Raw genomic sequence first — 10895 nt, 5'->3', positions numbered from 1 at the left:
ATAGAGAAATTGGGTAGTTATTGCATAAGTATATATCTATATGTATGTGTATATATAACCCTAACCCTACATGTATAGTTTGGGCTGGTCCCCTTTCAGGCACTACAGGCCTTTAACTACACATATATATGTGAGTATATATATAACCTAGTATATAACCCTAAACTATGGCATATAACCTAACATATATATGTATGTACATATAACACTAACCCTATGTAGGGTTAGGGATATATACTCCTAGATAAATATGTATATAGTTTTCAACATTTTACCCCACAAAAACAGCTTTGAACACTGTTGGTTAAGGTGAAAGTGTTAGATTATAGGTGATAAATAACATTTTCCTATGCCTCCACAGAAATGCTTGGGCCAATCACCTTTTGTGCAGCCTCCTACATTATTGTTTAAATTCTGACAGTGAATGTCTGTCTTGCTAGTAGGAATCAGCAGCCCTTTTTGACAAAATTTGTACAAAGGCAGAATGAAGACAGTGCCACCCTCTGTAGTTCCGAGTCCTTTATTTTTTTTTTCCCCTTAAATATCCAGTGCCCATGCAGCAACCTCCTTCACCTGGGACTGCCACTCAGATAATTCGGCTCCTTTAATTCCGCTTAGATATTTGCCTTTGTATCAAGCTGTGCAAAATCAGGGACTAGCTCTGCTTCTGACAGTGACAACTTTTCAATCTGATTTCTTTTTGCAAGTTTTCATCTGAGCAAGTTGAATACAAATCAACTTCTCAAATCTGCTATAGTTAAATATTTACTTTTCCTTCTTTTTTAAAATCTGCCAGGTATTTCTGAACATTTTCTTTTATCCTACAACACCTGTGTTTGGCTTTTCTGTGGTGTTTGCTGAGGACCTGATGAGTAACAGCAGCTTAAGCCCTGCAGTTCTTTTCTGGTACAGGTGCTCTCCTTAGGTCAACCCAGCCAGACCACATCAGTTCAGCCAGCAGATGGCATCAGGAGAAAGTTCACTGATAGCTCTTAGGAAAAGATAAAAATAATAAAACGTGTCATTCTCCAGTTTCTCTGTCCCTCAGCACAGGAATACTGGCCATACATAGGTTTTCTGTTCCTTTCTTCAGCGTAGAGCTGTAGTGCAAACAGGCCCCTTTTCCCCGTCCCACCCCTGGGACTTTGCTCAGCAAAGCAATGCCCTGAAGCTCACATCAGCCTTTCCTTTTCCTGCACGTGGGAGCTTTGGCACCTGCCTTTGCAATCTCTGTCCAAGTTCTGCAGTCTATGAAAGCGAAGTACTGATACACTGGAAGTAATTCTTCCCCGGGTCAGAGCCAAGGCACTTTGTATTCTCACTCTTTGCTTTGCTGCTCACAGATGAAGGGAGACAGCCAGGCAGTTTTGGGCATTGCGGCACATCACAAACAGCTGGGAAGGTTTTATCACTGCTGGGTGTACAGAGGGGGTGCTGCTATCAGACCTGGCCTGTGTCAGATCACAGCTAATGGCTGAACAACAGCAAAAGAGCAATGCATTTGGTACCGGCATTGGAAACAGCTTTACACCATAAGAGAGGTGAATGAAGTCATGGGCATTGGGAAGCACTGACACCTGCTTGTGGAGATAGAGTGTGTTATTAGCATGGCTGATTCTAAGGAAATTGGGCTAGAAAAAGAAATAAAGCAACGTTTGCTGAAATAATTTAGACACCTGGTACTCTCCATAGCAGGCACTAATGAGGGGAGTTTCTTGCATCTCACTGAAATGACAGCCATTGACTTCTTAGAAGGGAAATTTCACGCCACTGGGGGGCGTCTGCTGGTTCACAAGTAGTGAGGAAGCCAGGAATTTATTCACATGATCATGGGGAAAAATGTCTGGATCGTGCTTTTTGGAAATAAGTGGCACCCTGTATAAGTTATGATGTACAAAGCCTTTTTGTTCTGTGTTGTTAGTTGTGGGATCTCAGAGCGTAGGTTCATCGTCCTGTTTCTCTTTTTCCAGTGCCTCTGAGCATCCTATGCATGTACCAATGGCAGAGAGGACAGTTTAGGATCCCACACAGTAGAAAAACATATGGGAAAACAAGCTGAATAGATTAGATAACCTACTTGCATAAAAATGAAATCTTGCCATGTTGAGTAAATAAATGCCCACTGATATGTATATGAAGGAGATATTTTATTAAGCAAATATGTGGCTTTGCTGTGAACAGATATTTGTTTCTGAGTCTTTTGTAGCTGCTCAGATTCACCCTGCAAATCACTTTTCATGCCCCTTCCTAATGAACTCTCAGCCCAGCATCCATCACACAGAACCTTAGTAACAAATGGGTTCCTTTCTGGCATTTCAAGGGGCAGATCTGGGGGAAGGTGGAAAAATTGTATGCACCATCCTCTTGTTTACTTGTGCATGGTGCAGAGTCCTTGGGGAATAGAAAAAAGGTAAAAATTACCTGCAAAAATATAATAATCCTAATATACGTTCCTTGCCTTCTTTTAGGTTAATGAGGAATAAATCCAAGCTTCCTGTTTCTTAATGTCCGTAAGCAGAAGCTGGCCTGTAGTAGCCAGTGTAGACCATTTGTCCTGGATTCTGTTCAGAAGTGAGTGTTTACAGCTCAACAAGTCCAAATAAATGTCCTGAGAGCGCCACGAGAGCACAGCCAACCAAGATAGCCTGCTGCTGAGAATAATCACAGGTAAGAAAGTGGTCAGCATATAGAAAGTGAAAAAAGTTCAGTGATGCGTTTGGAAGTGATCCTTCCTGTTGTTTTAACTTTTCAACATCTGTGCAGAATTTTGAATATTAAGAACGTCTTTTGTAGCTCTAAGCTGAGAGAGAAATTTACATATTTAAGGAAAAACAGATGCGCAGCCAGCTGATATTATGAAACCTGACATTATAAAACTTGACAGCTAAGTACTTAATAACAGCTGATGGAATTTTATAGTTTCTGGTTAGAAAATTAAGAAGTTACTGCATGCTCAGTGTTTTTTTCAAAATAAGTATCTTTGTTTTAGTTTCCTAAACCAGCAATCTCAGGGTTTCCTGAGATTCCTTGTTCCCAGACATCCTTAACACTGCTGAATAAGTCAGATTTATGCTCTTAGTTGTGTAAGGCAGTTCAAAAAGTAGCCTACAAATACATTTGCTGTCACGTATTTCTTCTGTTAAGGATTTCATGCTATCTAGAACACAGTGAAGCCTAGGGGGGGAATATATGCATTTGTCTTTTTTATCCCTTTAAAATTAAATGAAAGGGCAATGAAGATGCCCATGTGATCCAAGGGACTTTATGGAGTACTACGGATTGCGAGATACAGGCCTTCTCCGTTCTGCATCCTCTGTATTTTGGAGAAATAATATAAAGATATTTACAATCTTTATATTGTGTGCAGGTGACAATAAAGAGGACTGATCTATATACCGGTGCCAATGGTACTTGAATATTTAATTGGGAAGGATTTATAGAGACTTAGACGGAAAATGAAATGACCCTTTGGAGGAATAGCGAGAGAAAGTGGAGTGAAGCATCAGCCCAAATGGGCTGTTCTCTCTGGCATCCAATGATTGTTGCTGAATTGAGATGGTGAAAAAGCTGATTGTATCTAAAATCTACCAAAGGAGGGTAATGCAGTGGGAACAGGGACATGAAGAATGTTTGAATAAGGATCAAATATTTGTGTGTTTTCTGATGCTACAGAAAGAACAGCGATTTTATTTGTGTATTACAGAATCACAAAGCAAGATGACCAGAAATCTGAAGGCCAGCTTGTCCCTTCTGTCCTCCAACAAGCTGAAATGGTTGCTGGCTGTGGTGTCCCCAGCTAACTCCTGAGGGCCTCAGTCACAGAGACAATTTGTTTCAGTGCTTCAGTGTTCTTACAATTAGAAAGCTTATCCTAATATTTAACCCAAATCTTCCTCACTACAGTTTAAGTACCTTCAGTCTTATCTATGCTTCACAGACATTGAAAATAACTTTTTCTTTTACTCTTCCCAGCCGTCTGTTAGATAGTTAGGCTGTTAATTTGCCTCTCAGTTTTCCATTGTTTAAGCTAAACAATCCTAATATTCAGCCTTTCTTTATAGGTCATGTTTTCCAACCTTTTTATCTTTTTCATTCATCTTTTGTGGACTCTCTCCAGTTAGTTCAAATCCTCTTTGCTGTTCAGCTCCCAAGAGTGAATGCCTTATCACAGCCAAAGCTGAACAGAGTGGTAGGAGCGTTTTGCATGCTAAAATGTAGGCTGAGTTTGTGCTCTGTGTCCCAGATCAGTGTGCTTGGTTTGTCCACATCCTATTTGATGGAGACCTGGGTTGGTCCCAATAATTCCTGAATGCTTCCCAGTAAAGCTGCTTCTACTTACATCTTCCCCACCCTATATTTGAACAACAATTTCTAAGTGTAAAATATTTATCACCACTCTGTACTATCCTAAGCTTTTAAATCATAACTTGAATTTATCCAGATCATCTTCAAGTCTGATCTCATCCACCAACAAACTACCTGGGTATGTATTGTCTGCAAAGTCAGAAGAAGCATAGTATCATAGGATAATTCATGTTCAGGAGGTCATGAAGTCCATTCTCCTGTTGGGCACTTGCTGCTCTATCATCCATCTCATTAAGGAAAATGCTGGAAGGAACTAGAGCCACACCAGAACTAACTCCAGTGTGGTTGCCATTATGACTCTGTGAGAATGATTTTCCACCCATTTTTGATTAACTAACAGCTTTTTTTTTAAAATCAGATTACTTATGAAGATGTCCTGGAAGTAGCGCTAAAAGCTTTACTGAAATTGAGATGTGACAGCCTGCTGCTTCTCAGTCCACAGCCCTGTTCTCTGTCATGGAAGAAAGATGGACTGGTTTGACACAGGTTGTTGAATTCATATTTATTGCTGCTGTTTTTTTTTTTTTTTAATCTCTGGGGGTGCTTATTAATTATTAATGCTAATTTTTGCTAGCAATTTTCCAGAAAATGAAATCAAGCTGATGATGCTTGATCCTCCACTCCTTCATTTCTCTCTCTTGAAACCTTGGTTGTTGTGGTTATGCTTTCCCTCCCCAGTCTTCTGTGCATTTTTGTAAGTTCTGGATGATAATTCCTCAAGGACCTCTGACTACATGCCTTCAAATGCCTCTGATGAAATTCATTATGCCCACATCTTTTTAAAACGTACAGCCCAGACAGATAATCTCTAACCTACTCAAGGCTGAGATACTGCTTTTTTGTCTCTGATATAAACTGTGTTAATTATCTGATTACAATCAACCTCTTAGAGATGGCTTTCCCTCTCCACTAAATAGCTGACCAAGTGCTACCTTAATGTCCCTCTTAATGCTTATGCATTTCAAGACTGAGTTTTTTTTTATTCTTAATATCTTTTGCTGATTGAACCAAACTGTGGTTGGCCTTTCTGATTTCAACCTGACATATTTGTACTGTGCTCACGAGGGGAAAGCATTACTAAAAGTTTTTCTACCTGTCCTTACTCCTTCTCTTCAGTAAAATGGCACTGCTTCTTCAAAATTTTGGTCAAAAATTTTGGCTCTCTGGACCACCCCACTCCATAAAGACGTTTTAATATAAATAATAGAATATCAGTCAATCATAATTAAATACTATACATTAACAGATCAAATTCATTTCCAGATCTTTCAGAAGAATAATATGCAGCAGGTGAACTATGACATTAAGATCACATAGTATGATGAAAACAGTACTCTGACACAGTGCAGGTTTTCATAAAGCTGCCACTAGTCTTGAAAATAATCACCAAAAAGTCTGTATTGATTATTAGAGAACAAACTGAAAAACTAACTATAAAGTAAAACTATAAAGTAAAAATGAGCATAATGTCTGTGCAGTGCACAAAGTGGTGAAACAAGCAGAGCAAATAAATTTTAGAAATTGTTCAAAAATGTGAGTTTGAAACAACTTTACCTTTGATTCCTTGCTATACATTCTGCAGAATTTAGTACTTGTTGATTGATTTGCTATGGCTATAAAGCTTTTAGGTATTTGCCTCAGTGTTTGAAATTGTGAAGGTGTACCTGTGGACAACTCTAGGATTTTAGACCAATGTTATGTTCATTTTATATTTTTAAAGAACAATGTCTCTCGTCTAGGAGCGACAGGTTACTTTCTTTTATGTTAATATATCATTTGTGGCCACTTCCTATAAAAGCATTGCCAGTGCATGAACTGGTTGTTTGGGACATGCAATATTCAACTGAATATTCAAAGAAGAAAACAAAAAAAAATAGAGAAACTCAGTGGAGATAGCTGGGTCCTGATTTTTTATTAGATTAGACTGGGACTCATTTGGAACTGAAATGTGCATACAGAAGAACCCCAGTCTTGAACATCCCACCAAAACGCAGCATAACAAACACTGTGGCTGCTACTACCAGACCAATGCTGAAATGCCACCTGTCATTTTGCCAAGAAATGGCTTTTGCAGAAAAGAAATAAATTCTCTATCATTCTGAAAGCAAGACCAGTCTCAACTTTGGCAGATGCAGGACTGCAGAGGAAATAAATACTAATCACACATTTAAAAAAGTGAACCATGCCTGTTTGTGTCTCAGAAACGAAACAAACAAACAAAATCCCTTCTGCTGGTTGGCACATAATGTTATGATTAGACGTGGGTTTTATAGATGTGGATTTTCTTACACTGAAGATCAATGGCATAGAGAAGTATGTTCATTATGCTGAATTATAGAGTTTTATTAATACTGTATTTTTTACATTATAGCCTTTTCTTATATTTTTAAACTATTATCTAATTGCCTGCTAGCTTATGCCCCCTAAGTGATTAGCATACATTATTTTCATCCTCCCACTAAAAACTGCATAGATTCACCGTATTCACACTGAAGTAACATGGAATGCATCTCTGATACACAGCACAAGGGTTCATCAACTGTAAGAAAGTATACACGGGTGCTACTGTTCATATTATTCTTTAATTACTTATGCATTTAGGTATGTTGTATGGGTAAGTTACATCCTAGTTACAGAGCATATCTACAAGACAAAGTCCTTTTTTCAGCTAGAAAACATTACCCTGGTAGAGGAGCAGACCTTGCTCAACATTTCTTGCTATCCAGGAAGCCACGATGGCTCTATCTAAGCCTCCAAATTAACTGTGTGTGGGAATGCTTGTGAATTCTGAGGATAACTGGAACAGGCCAGAGCACGTCTCATAGCTCCAAAACTGGGTGCCTGCGTGAGTGCTGCCAGGGAATTAGGCTCAAACTGCTCTGACTTGAGAACCATCCTCAGGAATTTCCTGAAATGGTGCTTCTTGGCATGGGCCAGAATCTCTGCGGAGGATAATGCAATATTTTAATAGTGGATAAGACCATGTTTAAGTGCTGGCAAATGCCTTGGACTCTTCTTCCTTGATTTTATGCCTTCTCATTGCTATGGGAGAGGCAGCTGGGCTCTAGCAAATTACTGAAGTGGAGGCACAAATATGCAAAGCAAACTTTTATTTTGTTAACCACCTTTTTTTTAATTGGTCCACACTAATCATCTAACAGGATCTTCTTTAATTTATCAAGACACTTGGAATTAACATTTCAGGGCAAAAATAACTTCTTAAAATCCAAAGTAATTCTTATGGAATTCTGAACTTGTCAAGTATTATCTGAAGGCTGAGAGGTGTTTTTTTAGATTATTAGATTTTATGCATTTCTTTTCATGATATTCATGATCTAGACATACTCAATATAGCTCATTTAATAAGAAATAAAATGGATGGATTATTCTGGGAGGAAAATGCTAATTCTACACATTTTCTTTGAAACATTTGTCTGACTACATTTCCCCAACTTTAATTGCATATTGCACTTTGATACATAATTAACCCTGCACTTTTCTTATTCTTTCTGAGAATCACGCTGTACTCTCAAAAATATAACTTGACTGTCATGAACACCACAGTTTCACCACTGTTTGTGTACCTGCACTGTGGAAGAAAGAGTTTGTCTTTTTCTCCATGAAAACTGAATACCACTGTGTCAGTTTAATACATATTGGTCCAAGATAAAATGTGCAAGTACAAAAACTGAATTAAAAATGTATTACTCTTCCATGTGTACTCATCTCATGTACTAAACTGAATTTAACAAATTAGTGACTCTTTAGTTGGCAATAAGAAGTCTTGTTTAGATTTGAATTGAAATTTAGAGATTATATTGTGTCTTTCTTTGGCTTTTGTGCATCTGCTACATAAACTCACTGAGTCTGGTTTCTGTAACTAATGAATAACTATGAAAACCTGGTGAGAAATTACCAGATAACTGTGGAATTATTTTAAATTTAGAAAATATGAACATAAAAGACTCTGAAAGCTCATGGTATCTAAATACTGAAATAGAAAGTGGCTAAATAAATGACGTACACAAATAGCTTATGCTATTTGATGATGGTGTAACAAAATCTAGTGGTCAGAAGCTAAATTGAGAAATTTAAAATTATATTTTTAACAATGACAGGAAATTGATAAATGATAAAGAGCTCCTGAAGTGTCAAAAGTTATGGTGGATTCTCTATCACCATAAATTTAAAAGTCATATTTGACATTTCACAAGATCTTCTTTATTTCAACCATACAATTGTAGTTGTGATGGGAAAAGCAGCCGTGACTGCTTTTCTTTTGCTTGATTTATTGCACTGCCAATTTACACCTCTTTCTGACTCAGGTATTTGTGGGAAAGGAATATAAATAAGAAAATAAACACTTAAGTAACCAAATTTCCTTCCTCTTTCTTTATGGCAAAAATCTCCAGTCTCCTCATCTTAAGCTCAAATTACCTTTTTTCCTTTGGATTTACATTCGGGGAGTTCCTCTCTATTCATTCTATGGCAGCTAAGCAAATTGAAGTCCTGTGCCTAACAGTTTCTTCTCCTCCTTGCTTACTGCTTTTTTTAATTTTTCTTCCACCAATGAGATTTGCTCATGGGAAAGTCCTTCAGGTGTGCCCCTGAGTCACTGCCATGCCCCAACAATATCTCTTTCCCTGTGGCTCCTCAATGCATCTCTCCCAGAATGTCTTCCCACTTGTCTCCTGCTCCTTTCGGCTGCTCCTTTTTCTCACATGAGTTTTAACACAGGCAACGTGTTCTGCTTCAGTATTGAAGTTTTTTTGGGCAAATGGGATGCTCAAAGGACTTCCAGTTTCAGTGCTGAGTGGACCGAGCTGTCCAGGGCACCTCATTGCCTTCTCCCATGCAGGATACTGTACACTCTTCTGCTACCCAAATGCTGTGAATTATGCTCAGTTCAAAGAATCAAGTCCTGTTTGGAAACACAAGACACTTAGGATTCTAGGAGAATTGTTCCCAGATACTTTGTCAGCTTATTCAATAATGATGAGAGAACAAATCCTACTACACAAAAGTAAACTAAAATCAAGTGAAAATGCTCATTTTCTCTGAAAATAACATTTCCATTGACTTCAAACATTCCCTATCTGGCCTGATTTCAATAATGTGCTAATCAGAAATTCTTCCCTCAGCCTTTAAATATTCACTGATAAAGGCACATATTTAAAATAAGTTCCCTTTTCAACATGCTAGTTATGCCAGTATGTGACCATAAACAAGTGTATTTAAATTGATAATTTTTATCAAAAAGTTAGTTGACTTTCAGAATACCTAACTATAAATTAGAAATAACATATTCTAAGTTTTTGAAATGAACATTTTTTGCAAACTGAAATGTTGTCAGCCTTCTGCAATCAGTGCTCTCATTGAGTATCATAGAATCACAGAATCATGAAGGTTGGATAAGACCAGTAAGATCACTCAGTCCAACCATCCTCCCCACCATGCCCACTAACTTACTCACTGCCACATCTCCACAGTTACTGAACACCTCCAAGGACAGTGACTGCACCATCTCCCTGGGCAGCCTGTGCCACTGCCTCACCATTCTTTTGGAGGATAAATTTTTCCTAATATCCAACTTGAATCATTAGATAATGAATACCATTCTATGTCAAGATTTGTCTTGAAAAATAACCTTCTGTCAGGTGATAACTAACAGAACTACAGGAACATTCTGAACGCTGGAGAAAAAATCCTATCAGAGACATTTATTACTGATTGTGTGGGAACCTGATAGATGATTTAATTTAGGAGTGCAAATTCAATTTCTGACCCACATGTCACTACACAGAGGTTTATGTAATTATCATTAGTGTGTTGTTATTTATCCATGTGTAGATCCCGCTGACTTTTTATTATTCACTGCTAATGTTATCATTAAAAATGCATGCCAATTAACATAAATTTAAATGGAGACATGCAAAAAAAAATCCCTGGCTCTACTTAAAATTTCAGTGATTCTTTCCTTTCGGCAGTTGTGGAATAACTAAATAGACAATGGATAAAAGAACAGTAACTGGTACCAGTAATGCAGTTAAGTATCTGTAAGTAAAGGCAGCAGCTCCTCAATTTGCATTGGGCAAATTGTGTGCTGTCACCACTCAGTGGCCAGTCAGTTCTTTTTTCCTTTTTTCTTTTGTGAAAAACTAACTCCAGCACAGATGGCATATCTTGTTGCAACATTGCAGCTTAAGGCCCTTCATGAATCACTTGAGTAGGTAAAAGAGCATCTGTCAGTTTTGTTATGTTGGATTTATTGAAACCAGGAAATCACTAAAATGTAAGTAAGTATTAATCTCTATTTGGCACTTGATTGCAGTACTCAATGATCCAAGGTGGCAAATTGAGATGATTTTTATCCTAAAACGTTTAGATACATCTGTTTTTCCTACATTGCTTAACCAAGAAGATTTTGGGACTACAGTTTTACAAACCTGTTTCTTATGACAGGTGAAAGGCTCGACATTTCAGTTTAGATCAACTTTTCAGAACCTTATACAAAGCATAGTTTCCATGTA

The sequence above is a fragment of the Lagopus muta genome, chromosome 3 (genome assembly GCF_023343835.1).
Source record: "Lagopus muta isolate bLagMut1 chromosome 3, bLagMut1 primary, whole genome shotgun sequence".
NCBI lineage: Eukaryota > Metazoa > Chordata > Aves > Galliformes > Phasianidae > Lagopus > Lagopus muta.
This window is presented reverse-complemented; position numbering follows the sequence as displayed.